At 46.6% G+C, this 13,082-nt stretch overlaps 1 protein-coding gene across 3 annotated transcripts in view; it reads left to right on the top strand.

The window, feature by feature from the left end:
* Positions 1 to 13,082, top strand: part of LOC102453385 (protein Aster-B) — a 337,552-nt gene that overhangs the window by 209,274 nt on the left and 115,196 nt on the right. The window contains exon 1 of one of the 3 annotated variants that reach the window (XM_075909421.1): positions 5,349 to 6,212. The exons of the other annotated variants lie outside the window; for them this stretch is intronic. The gene's annotated coding sequence lies outside the window, so the exon portion shown is untranslated. Of the gene's footprint in view, positions 1 to 5,348; positions 6,213 to 13,082 lie in introns of those variants that run through there. 3 annotated transcript variants of the gene reach the window in all.

Here is a 13,082-nt window from a genome sequence, read left to right as displayed (position 1 = left end):
CTGACGGCGCCCTTGGCTGAGAAGCAATGTTCCCTCTAATCTTTTCCATCCATATATGGATGTTTTCCAGCTATGTGTGCAGTAATTTTATGGGCAGCGTGTCATGTGTGAATGTGCACCACCAACAGAAACAAAAACCTAACTTTGGGCACTCTGCTTATCAGCTGGACAGCATTTGAATTTCTCCTCTGTGGCCGCACAAGCACACAGCTTATAGGAAACACCCCTGAGACGTGACAATACTTGGTGTGTTAGATTCCTTGGCACATGAGGGTTACGCAGGGGCAAAGTGTCTCAGCCATCCTCTGTTTTACCTCACTGCTCCATCACTGTCCTCCTCAACCTACTGAAAGGTCTGTCCCATGTTAGCCTGAACATTCAGCATTGAAATGGTCCAGCCTGCATCGGCTGAGAAGAGCTTTCGTGAGAATGCGGTAATGGATTTGGACACATGTGAACAGCAGACCCCTTCCCCAAACTGAGAAACTGGGTTCAGAACCAGTCCACCCATCCATTCCCTGCTCTTCCCTCCCTCCAGGCTTTAGAAGTGACACATCAACAGATTTTCTTTTGTTCCTTTCTTTTCATTCCTCTCCAGACATTCCTGTTGTGACTCTCCAATCACATCCCTCCTGCTTTCAAATTATCCTGTCCCAAACCAAACTCATTCTGCCCCTCTTAACATCTTCCCAACCTCTTCTCACTCCAAACTCTCTTTGGAATGCCCATTATAGTTTCTCCATTTCCATGTTCCAGAGTCTTCTCTCTCTTTATACCCCTAAAAATCTCCACTCATTTACCCTCCCACTTTGGTTCCATCCCTAAAGACAAAAGAAACAGCATATCCTTCCACCTAGAGGTGTGCAAAGTATTTACAGTGAAAGTTTAAATTGACCTGGGAAGTGGGGAGGAAGAGAGGGTTCTGCTTGTTTACACACTAAACAAAATGGACCAGTGTCACTGAAAAATTCATCAGGTTTAAGAAACTTTCACTTAAACGTGGGCCCGTTTTGCAGTGTGAATGAGCCCACTTCTGAAAGAAAACAAGCCCTTCCAGAACAAAAGGCGGCTTCAAAATACAAACCTTCCCAAGTGTCAGATAAAAACCAACACAATGGACATTTCATTGAAACTGTAAGAAAATAGCCCTCATTCTGTTAAAGTAGCTTGATATCTGAGTGTGTACATTTAAAAAAAATAAAAATGACTCTAATTCTGCTCCTTCTCACCCAAAAGCTTGCTCTCCTCAGCTTCCATTTGAAAATATCCTGCCTTCTTCCTCTTGTAAGAAACACTTGATCCTCGGCCAGGGCCCTCCATCACCTTTTTCCCTTTTGAGCACCACATACATTTAGTGCAGAAATAAATGGTTTGACATCTGCTCAGCAGGCAGAAATAGAACAACTAACTACAGCTCCCATGATGCAGTGGTGGTGTGATGCATCTTCACTCCCAATGCAAATACGACCTCACATGATTTCCCAGCAGCTAAAACACAGAGCCAGCCCCTCATGAAATTTCCCTGAGGAAATAGAGGTGGATCCTACTTTGGAGATGCAGGGTTGAAAATAACCTCCTCTGACAGCAGAGACTGCACGGTTACAGAACACTGGCTCTAGAGAAGATTCAGAAGTTTAGGCATCTTTTCCCAGGGTTCAGTACTCCTTACAATCCCTATCCCTTATCTTATATCTGTTCCATGTATTCCTTCAACCCATGCTGCATGCTCCCTAGGCATATTTTTTCCACTTTCTCTGTTTCTCTTTTGATTTGTTTGTAGCTTCCTCTCTCTCCAGTTCTCTTGCTAATAGATGTTGCTTTGTGTTGCCTGCTGCTTCACCATCCTTTTTGGTCCACCCAGAGTTGTGTAGCAGGCTCCCCTGTTGCTGTGACTGACTGGATAAACAGCACTGTACTTCTAAGTGGCAGGACCTAATGGAGAGCCACTTAAGTTCACATGTGCACAGAATTCCCAAGAGACTGATATGGCCAGCCTATCTAAGCCTCTTGGCTTTGCTTCTGTGGATGCACTAACAATCGGCCCTTTATTGTTAGCGTTGAACTTCAACTGGTTGCTAGAGTGAAACTGGGACAGGAATGATGCATTTGCAGCAGCTGGTTTACAGTCATGTGTCCCTGCAAGATGAGGCCATAAAGGCTGAGTGTGTCTTAATAATGGACACGTGCGATATGCCACCTGCCTGTGCACATCCACCTGTGCTTGTGTGGAATGCACAGAGCATATGGCATTTGAAACTGGCTAAGGATGTGTGTGTAAGTAGGAGGAGAATTTGGGGGGTGTCTGTGTGTTTCACTTTAATAAGACTGGTATGAAAACAAACAACACGGACGGAAACCAGCAGAATTTGGCATCCCTGCATACGGGAAACAATTAACAAAATATCTCACAGGCCACATATAGAACCCCTTTGCGCTGCAGGTTGCACATCACTGATTTGGAGGTTCAATTCAGTTAAGCATCCAGATGTCCAGTTGCCTGCTTCTGATATCTTGGTGAGGGAAATAGGAGTACCTCTGCTGAAGCCACTGAGGTGAGGAGAGAAGGAATCTCTGGATCCTTACCAGAAATGTCTTCGATCCTTTCATATCTGCAAAACTGGGCTTCTGACATGATGAGGGCAGATCTACACCTAAAACGTAGCTCAGCCTAGCTACGTGGCTCAAGGTTATGAAAAATTTCTCATCTTAAGCATGGCAGTTAGGTCAACCTAATCCCCGGAGTAGATGTAGCTAGGTCAAGGAAAGAGTTCGTCAGTTGAACTATCTCCCACCTCTCAGGCTATGTCTAGACTGCAAGCCTCTTTCGAAAGAGAGCGTCTAGACTGCACGCGGAATTTCGAAAAAGCAAGCCGCTTTTTCGAAAGAAAGCACCCAGTGAGTCTGGATGCTCTCTTTCTAAAAAGCCTGTTTGCTTTCAAGAACGCCTTCTTTCGAAAGAGCACTTTTGAAAGAAGGCGTTCTTCCTCGTGGAATTAGGTTTACCGCCGTCAAAAGAAAAGCCGCGTTCTTTCGATTTAATTTCGAAAGAACGCGGCTGCAGTCTAGACGCGGGTGAAGTTTTTTCAAAAAAACCCCTGAGTCTGGACACAGCCTCAGAGAGGTCGATTGACCACAATGACGGGAGATGCTGTGCCTGCAGCTGTGCCACTGGAGTATAAAATACCCCGAGAACAGACTGCTGGGGGGAATGTTCACCATTTGTTATTTGCAGTTTGCTCAGAGAAGAACGTCTTTGGGGGGGTCTTGACTCATCTGCCACCACGCCCAGCTGGGACTGGAGGCAGCTGAAAGCAAAAATGAGCCCAAAATGTTAACACAACTTCTGGGAATTCAAAAGCCAGGCTGAGTTGGAATTCTGGAGGAGAGTTTACTGGGGCTCTTTCCTAGTTTTGTCCAGGCTGTTTTGTCAAAAGCTACCGTGCTTATGTGTTTGCTGCAGACATACGCAGGGCGTGTGCTGCTCTGCTGCTGCTAGCCATGGCTCTAGAACAAAATGGCGTGCACTGCCGCTGGAGGGCGTGTTTATTTGCTGACTGCATGTTTGGTTGCTCTGTGGTGTTTTCATGTATTTAGATACTAAGCCACAGTCCAGGGTTCAGGACCATTGAAAGGACACATGACAAAAAGGGTAGTTCTGGCCTGAAAGAGCTTTTGCAGCGAAACGTTAAAAAAGGGGGGGAAGGAAGAGATGAGAAGACACGAGGAGGGAAGAGATGGGAAGACACGAGGATGAGAAGACACGAGGAGGGAAGAGATGGGAAGACACGAGGATGAGAAGACACGAGGAGGGAAAAGATGAGAAGACACAAGGAGGGAAGAGATGAGAAGACACGAGGAGGGAAGAGATGAGAAGACACGAGGAGGGAAGAGATGAGAAGACACGAGGAGGGAAAAGATGAGAAGACACGAGGGGGGAAGAGATGGGAAGACACGAGGATGAGAAGACACGAGGAGGGAAGAGATGAGAAGACATGAGGGGGGAAGAGATGGGAAGACACGAGGAGGGAAGAGATGAGAAGACATGAGGGGGGAAGAGATGAGAAGACACGAGGGGGGAAGAGATGAGAAGACACGAGGAGGGAAGAGATGGGAAGACACGAGGATGAGAAGACACGAGGAGGGAAGAGATGAGAAGACACGAGGGGGGAAGAGATGGGAAGACACGAGGATGAGAAGACACGAGGAGGGAAGAGATGGGAAGACACGAGGATGAGAAGACACGAGGATGCATTCGACCTGCAGCCGTGCTTAGGGGGCATCAGCCTGCCAGTTACTAGAATTGGTGTTGGGACCATGATTCTCCTCTTGGAGCTTGTGTTTGACCTTGTGTGTGTCTGTATTCATGAGGGGTGTAAGAGTGTAGCCGCTTCAACAGGTAACTGACAAGCATGAGCATATTGCTACCCAAACAGATCCATGCAGCTCCCCCGCGGGGCAGCAGGCAGGAGCACCAGCATTCACCAGCTCCTGTGGAGCAGAGTGGGAGGCAGGAGCTGGCTTAAAAGCTGGCTCCCGGTGTGCACCGGCTCCGGGGAGCTGGCTACTGCCCTGGATGTAACTGTAACAGCTGACATTTTCAGCAGTTACTCAGTTACCAAGTCATAGGCATTTTAACATCCCTAGCATTCATAGAGTAGATTTTATTATGTAGCTAGATGCACCCACTTAGAACATGCTTCAGAGAATGGTTTTGAATTACAAGGAGAATGGACATGTCCTATGTGTACATGTGCATCCAATGTAGAGCTAGGTTTGTAGGATAGATGCTCTGTGAGACGCACAGAGCCACATGTTAAACAGAACAAAAGTACACAATACCATATGCAGACATGTGAACTTTCGTATGCACCAGCCAGGGGGTGCAGTGGCATTTCTGAATGGGTGTGTGTGTGTGCCTCAGGCACACTGATGGCATTATGAGTATGTGAGTTGAGATCTAAATATCACTGTCTGTTTGCAGGACTTTGGGCATTGACTCTTGAGTTTATATAGTATGGATGCGTCTAGACTGGCAAGATTTTGCACAAAAGCAGCCGCTTTTGCGCAAAAACTTGCCAGCTGTCTACACTGGCCGCTTGAATTTGCGCAAGAGCACTGACTTTGTAATGTACAAAATCAGTGCTTCTTGCACAAATACTTTCACGCTCCCGCTCGGGAAAAAGCCCTCTTGTGCAAGAATACTTGTGCAAGAGGGCCAGTGTAGACAGGGAAGAACTGTTTTGTGCAAAAAAGCCCCGATGGCTAAAATGGCGATCGGGGCTTTCTTGCGCAAAATTGCATCTAGACTGGCCATGGATGCTTTTGCGCAAAAGCACTTTTTGCGCAAAAGCATCCGTGCCAATCTAGACGCTCTTTTGTGGAAATACTTTTAATGGAAAAACTTTTCCAGTAAAAGTATTTCTGCAAAATCATGCCAGTCTAGACGCAGCCTATGTGTGTGTGTGTTTATAATGGTGAACCCAGTATGTGGGTGTATTCAGACTAGTGTATATTTTAGTGCTGTTTTGCGTGTGTGTGCTGCATAATGTTGTGTGTGTTCTGTGGTTTGTATATCCGTGTCCTATAATCTATGCATAGTGTGCAGTAGTGTTCGTGTGAGGGTGTTGTAGAAAGTTTACCAGTGCCCTGTAGTCTGTGTGTACTATACAGTGGTGTCATGTATATGTGTATACATTGTGTGCTGCGTTATCTATTTGTGTGTGTGTGTGTGTGTGAGAGAGAGAGAGAGAGAGAGAGAGAGCAGACAGACAGACAGACAGAGAGACTTCCAGGCATTGATGTTTCTAACCCTGGGCAACTTAACTTAGCTGATTCTGCAGCACTTTCCTCTGTCCCCTTACTAGGATTGCTTGTGGGTTAGTGCATTCCAGCAGCTGTACACATCCGCTGGCCAACTAATACAATCCAGCTTGATTTACTGTAGTAAAGTAGGCCAAAAAGGAAAACTGCAGCAACTGTGAACGGAGAAGCTGTGGGCAGGAAACCTTGAATGATGAATGGGACTGTATGAAGTCATCCTGCTCCTCCAATCAGACGGCCTGTCTCAGAAAGGCAGGGGCCTCTGCAGATACAGTTGCCTTTCAGCACTCGAGCTGTTGTTGCAAATTTCCCTTACAGGATGATTTCTCAGTGTCAGAGCCGTGCATGTGAACTAAAGAGTTCCCAGTGTAGGCCCCCAGGGTTACTGTAAGGTGAGTGTTTTCAGTGGAGTGTGGATCACCACACTTTCTTCTTGAACCTGGGTCTTCTTTAAGGTCATCTCAGGTTTACCCCTATGCCTACCTCTATCTCTGCTGCACCTGTCTAGCTCCCCCCTGCATTCTTACCTTTCTCTTTAGAAGCTGCCTCCTTCTTCCCTGCATTCCCCCATGTCCTTATCCTTCAAATCCCACTCCCATACGGCCCAGCATCCATCTACTTTTCCTCTCCTTCCACATGTCTGTGATGCCTCGTGGGAGGATCCTGGACTTGCTTTGCCTTCCCATAGCATTCGAGAGGGGAAGCAGTGTGTTGCCTGGTCCAGGAGGAAGGCAGCGTGCTTGCATGCTCCCTGAGGAGGCTCCAAATGCAGAGGGAGATGGGAGTGTGCTAGACCTTTGGATGGTCTGAGGGTAGCTAGGGAACAAGTCGCATCTCCCAGTGCACAACCGGCTGGATTCCAGCCAAGAATCTACAACAGAATCTTGTCAGGATAGCTGACAGTGGCAGGGAAGTCAGCCCCTGGGGACAGCTAGGTAGGCTTGGGGCTAGTTCTTGGCTTTCTTTTTATTCTCATCTGCCTGTCAAATTGTTTGTCTCCTCCTCCTCATCTTTGACTTTCCCTTTTCTCCCCCCCACCTTCCCTGAATGGTCTTGTTTACTGATAGGCCAAGCAGAAAACATGGAGGCGTCTGATATGGCGACAGCAAAGGTAGGATGGAAATGCTGCCGGCCTCCTTGTGCGTAAGTGCCTTTGCTTGGCATCTTCTTCCTTTTCTCACTCGCCCTTTTACTTTCCCCCTTTCCCACCCCAAACTCCAAGGGGCTGCCTTAGCACAAGGGGAAAGGAGCCAAGCCCCACGATTAAGTTCCTTTTCAAGTTTTACACCCTCGGCCTGTCCTTTGAGCTCTGATGTAACTTCTTCCTGCTCTAAAGATTCAGAGAGGGTCGCCGTGTTAGCCTGTACCTGATAAAACAAGGAGGAGTCCTGTGGCACCTTACAGACCATGGGCATGTCTATACTTGCATCCTAGTTCGAACTAGGGATACAGATGCGGGTATTCGAAATAGTCAATGAAGCGGGGATTTAAATATCCCGCACTTCATTAGCATGATCTCGCCGGCATGTTACTCCAAATGCCAGCTGTTTCGAAAGAGAAAGTGCGTGCCAGGACGCGTTAGTTCGAACCAAACCCCTTGGTTCAAACTAACATTACTCCTCATTAGCGAGATTATGCTAATGAAGTGCGGGATATTTAAATCCCCGCTTCATTGACTATTTCAAATGCCTGCATTAGTTCGAACTAGGGTGCAAGTGTAGACATACCCTAATAGATTTATTAGGGCAGATGCTTTCCTGGGTAAAACCCACTTCATCAGTTGAATCAGAGTGTCTGATTTGTGCCCATTTATCCTTTGGAATAGAGACTCTGCAGTTTGGTCAGTATACCTAGCAGAGAGGCATTGCTGGCACTTTATGGCATATATCATGTTAGTGGAGGTGCAGGATGGTATGGCTTATGTGGTTGGGTCCTGTGATGGTGTGGCTAGTATAGATATGTAGAAAGAATGGCAACAGGGTTTGTTGCAAGAATAGGTTTCTACATAAGGCCCTAACCACATAATCAGACATCAGCAATGGTAACAGGCATAAACCTGTAGGGGACACTTTAACCTCCCTGGAGAGTCAGTGATGGATTTGAAAGCAGCCATCCTTCTGCAAAAGAATGTCAAAAACTGGTTCCAAAGGGAGACATCTGAACTGGAGTTCATTTACAAATTCAACACTATCAACTTAGAACTGAATAAGAATCTCAACTGGTTAACACATTACCAAGGCAATTTCCCCTCTATCAGTATTCACATCTCCAGATCACATGCTAAGACAGACCCACTTCCACCCTGACTTGATTAGCTTCATTAACACAAGCAACTTCTTCCTTATATAAACTCCTGCTTCCATGACTTCCACTCCAATTCATCTGATGAAGTGGGTTTTACCCATGAAAGTTTACGCCCTAATAAATCTGTTAGGCTCTATGGTGCCACAGGACTCTTTGTTTCTGCCCTGAAGAGTTTATGCTATAGCCCATTATGGGGATTTTTGAGAGGAAGGAAAGGACTAAGCAATTCTCCGTCTCTTGGCTGCTGTTGCCCTTTGTTGGCTTTGTCTGCCCCTCCCAAAAGGGACAGAGATTAGCTGGGATATCTGGGAGGCTGGATAAGGCAGCTTGGCTGTAATATATCAAGAGAGACACTAGAGGGTGCTTTAGAAGTCGGATTAGAGAAACTAGATTGCAGATCAGAAATGGCTTTCAGCAATGTATTGTTACAAGGGGATGGGGAAGGGAAGTGAGTTGAGGCACTTGCTCATTTGTGCAGGGTTCCTGCATCCTCATAGGAACGCTGCCTGTAGTCTTTGCTCTTGCCGGTTTGTGGGTGCAGCTTTCTGCAAGACTGGAAGCTTGGAAAGGCTTGTCAGATTTCAGGAATGCAGCTGTATAGATAATAGTGGGTTGCGGGGCGGGGGGGGGGGGGGAGGGAGGAGAAGGAAGGGAGAGGAATGGGCCCCAATGTGTGTGCCATTCATTGTGACAGCAGTGTTCAGAGTGGGAGATTTGCATACACATCTGCCCATAGCACTGTTAGTATCTCAGAATATCTGAAGATCTTTCACTTTGTGCTGTGATGTCAGCTGCTCCTGGAATGCTTCATAGTTTAGATGGGAATGACCAGGTGCTGCAGGAAGTGATATTCACGATAGAATGTCTACCCTCTGAAGTAGCATTGAACCAGATACACAAGCCCTGCGTGTGCTGCATTGCAGAACATGCCATCCTTAATGAGATGTATATCTGAAGTTCTGAGTATTCATGGTTGTGGAGGAACCCATGATGCATTTCCTAAGAGGAAGGGTGTTAACCCTTGGCCTTTACCATATTTCAAACCGAGTAAATAGTTCTCCTTGACTATGTTCCCTCTTTTTGGCTGAGTTTTAGAATTCTTCACTAGCTAATCTGCTACAGTGTTTTACCCCAGAGGTGGCTGCATTTCATTGCAGTTCTTGTGTTGGTAGAATGTTAGTAAATTCTGTGATGTTCTTCTGGATGGAAGAAGCTATATAAACACAAGATTGTCCCTGTTACTGTATTTGCTTCACGGTTGTCTATCATACCTCACCTTCATTTACCCTCAGGTTAGACAATGTGATTTCTGTGCATCTCATGTTGTCTGAAAAATAATTGCCATCAAGAAAGCTTGAGATTGGGGACTGTGAACCAGTTCCTACAAGTGAGAGTGGTGTAAATGTGGAATAGCCCTACTGACCTCAACTAGGAAATTTCTGAATGAAAAGTTGCTTCCTTGAAAAATGGCCTTTTTTTCCAAAACGATCATAACAATTATGAAGAAATTGGTTTTCTTGTGACATTTTTATCAAAACCATGATTGAAATCATTGTTATAAGGGCTTATTGGAGTTGGTTTTTATTTACAGGAAACCTGGTATGTTTTTGTGAACATTTATACAAAGTGAAAATCAGATCAGTTTCGATGGAAATTGTGAAATGGAAACAATGTGGTGGTTGATTTTTTTTAACCGTACTAACTTGGGTGCAGATGCTCTGTCCTTGCACTGGAGTAAATAACATCAGCGCTTGTTCCAATGATGTCAGTATTAAAGTGCTAAATCCTAGGTAGTGGTAAACTTTGTGATCTAATATATGTCCCTTTATCTTCTGTTTTGGCTTGTTTGACACCTTCAGAGGGATGCTATTTTACATTCTCTTAGCACCTTTGGCTACAGCTACACAGTGTTTTAAAACCTGAAGCAACAAGTCTCAGACCCTGGGTCTACAGCAGGTATGGGGAACCTTTGTTTGAATTGGGGGATGCTGACCCACAGAAAAATCAGTCAGGGGCTGGTAGGGAAGTGGCAGGGGGGGCAGGAGTGCCAATATGGCCTCACCAGTGCAGGGGGAGGCCCTAAAAGTTGGGGGCCAGGTCCAGGCAACCCTGGCCCCCGGGCCTTAGGTTCTCCACCCCTAGTCTACAGAGTTGGGTTCATGCGTTGATGCTAAACCCAGCAGTTGTGGCTCCATATGGGGATTGGACTCGTAAGCCCAGGCATGGGGGTATCTGTACTATTGTTTACAGCACTGTAGAACAAGCTCAAGTCATAGACCTGGGCTCTAAAACTCACTGCTGTGCGTTTTCAAATACATTGTAGCCATACCGTCGAATTCTTCCAGAGTTAAGCCTGTCTGCTTAGCTTTGGGAAAAGGGAGAATTCCTGGGGAAAAGGCTAGGTCAGTGTTTCTCAGCCTTTTTTTATAAAGTACCCCCTTTTCAAATATATATATATAAGTACCCCCAGTACCTACAGTTTGCAGACACACAACATTTTTTCTAGCATTGCAACACATTTGTTTAAACAACTTAATTGTAGCCAGGTGGGTGATGAAATGTTTGGGTGTAAAAAGTACCAAAATAATAAAACGCTGTAAAACGTAAAACAAAGATTCACTTTTCTCCAAATCTCAGTTGTGTTGACGTGCCCCCCCCCCCCCCCCCCGACTTCTCTTGAGTACCCCTAAGGATACTCAGACCACTGGTTGAGGAACACTGGGCTAGATTATTGTACTGAGCCAAACACTGAGATCGCCAATGGAATGTAACAGGACAGTAATTGTTACTTTCCATTGTGGTTGTGCTGGTGTCTCCCCTCAGCTACTCCTGGTGTCTCAGGAATTGATATTCCCCTGATGTACCACAGAGCAAACCCCAGCTCGCTGCTTCATATCCCCATAGATTTGAAGCCTCAATGTTTTGGCCAGTGCTCCTAGGCCAAAGTTAACTTTAATCATAGAGTGGTTGGCCTTCAGCTACATTTTGGAGCTTTTAGGATTGTCATTGCAGCCTCCTGAGAATTGGTTTGGCCCAGAGCACATGTCAGCGCCCAGTGATTATGTTTCACCATGTGATGCTTTTGCCTTGTGGCACGATGGGAGGGTTTTTTAGAAGACCAGGTTAGTCAAACACCTGTCCAGGTTGCTTTAGGAGACTCTAGGTCTATTTGGCTCCGCCTCAGGGTACGGCTACACTGTGGAGGTTTTTTCTGAAAGGAGGTATGCAAATTGCATTCTCATTTGCATATTTTCCTCCCATTCTTTTCCTGAAAGAGGTTTTTCCGACATTTGGCCCATCTACGCGGGGCCAAATGTTGGGAAAAAACCCTCTTTCGAAAGCCCTTGTAAACCTCATTTTACAAGGAATAAGGAGGCTTTCGAAAGAGGGTTTTTTCCCAACATTTGGCCCCATGTAGATGGGCCAAATATAGGAAAAACCTCTTTCAGGAAAAGAATCAGAAGAAGATATGCAAATGAGAATGCAATTTGCATACTTTCTTTCAAAACCCCCTGCCGCCGTATAGCAGTACCCTCAGTGTGCAGGGCTGGACTGGATGACCTCTTGAAACCCCTTTTAGCCCAGCCTTTCTCGGATTCTATGATGGTGGTTGATGATGGCCTCACAACTTCCCTAAAATTATAGAACTGTATTACTGAACCTCGAGAGATCATCTGCATCAGAGCCCACAGCATAAGGTGGCAGTTGGCTCCCCAGCAGCTCCTGGGGAGTCAGCTCTTGCCCTATGCTGCTGCCTCTGGATGAGGTAAGGCTTAATGCAGTGGTCTCCAACCTTTTTAAGCACAAGATCACTTTTTGAATGTAAGTGCAATCCAGGATCTACCTCAAACCCAAATGCTTTTGCCCCACCTCCTTTTCCAAAGCCCCTCCCCCATTCTTTCTCCCTTTCATCAGGCAGGGGCAAAGGGTTGGGGTGCAGTCTCTGGTCTTGGGCTAAGGGATATGGAGTGTGAGAAGGGCTCTGAGCTGAGCCTGGGGCAGAACTTGGGCTGTAGGAGTGGGGTCAGGGTAAGGCTCTGTAAGGGAGTTTGGGTCTAGGAGCACTCAGGGCTAGGGCAGGGGCTTGGGATGCAAGAGGGGGGCCAGGTGTTCAGGATGCAGGCTTCAGCTGGACATGCTTACCACAGGTGGCTCTTGTGTGGTGGTGCAGTGGGGTTAAGCTGCCCTGCACCACTCTCAAAAGCAGCCAGCAAACATCCCACACCCTGTTGTGCCCCTCACCCCTGTTCTGTGGAGACAGAATACAGGGTGGGAGAGGGGAACAGCTCCAAGGCAAAGCGCAGGAGTTGCACAGCAGTGGGGGCGGGGGAAGGCAGCTGAAGTGCCGGCACTTGATAGCCTCTTGGCCAAACCCGTCAAGATCGCCTGTCAGAGGCTTCAAGATCTATCAGTAGATCCCGATCGACTGGTTGGTGACCACTGGCTTAATGGATGAGGCTTACCAGTTCTGGTTAACCAGTAGGGGCTGGACTAGCTCCCCGCCTGCTAAGGGCAGGAGGCTGTGTCAGCCCCGCAGGACCCTGGCTGGAACAGCCCGTCTGTGATGGACCAGGCCTTGGCGAAATGTCCACGCCCCATTTAATCAGTTAAATGGTTAACCAATGGGATTTTCCATCCCTAGATCAAACATGCACAGTTTTTTGAACCTTTCCTCATAGGTCAGGTTTTCTAAACCTTCTGTCATTTTTGTTTCTCTCTTCTACCCTCCCTCCAGTTTATCCACATCTTTCCTAAATGGTGGTGCCCAGAATTGGACACAGTCCTTCAGTGAAGGTCTCATCAGTGTGACAGTTACACCCCTTGTCTTGCAGATGGCGCTTCTGCTAATAAACCCAGAATTATATTAGCTTTTTTTGTTGCAAATGCATCATGTTATTGACTCATATTCAATTTGTGATTCACTGTAAGCCCCAAATGCTTTTCAGTAGTATTACCAC

The sequence above is a fragment of the Pelodiscus sinensis genome, chromosome 26 (genome assembly GCF_049634645.1).
Source record: "Pelodiscus sinensis isolate JC-2024 chromosome 26, ASM4963464v1, whole genome shotgun sequence".
NCBI lineage: Eukaryota > Metazoa > Chordata > Testudines > Trionychidae > Pelodiscus > Pelodiscus sinensis.
This window is presented reverse-complemented; position numbering and strand designations above follow the sequence as displayed.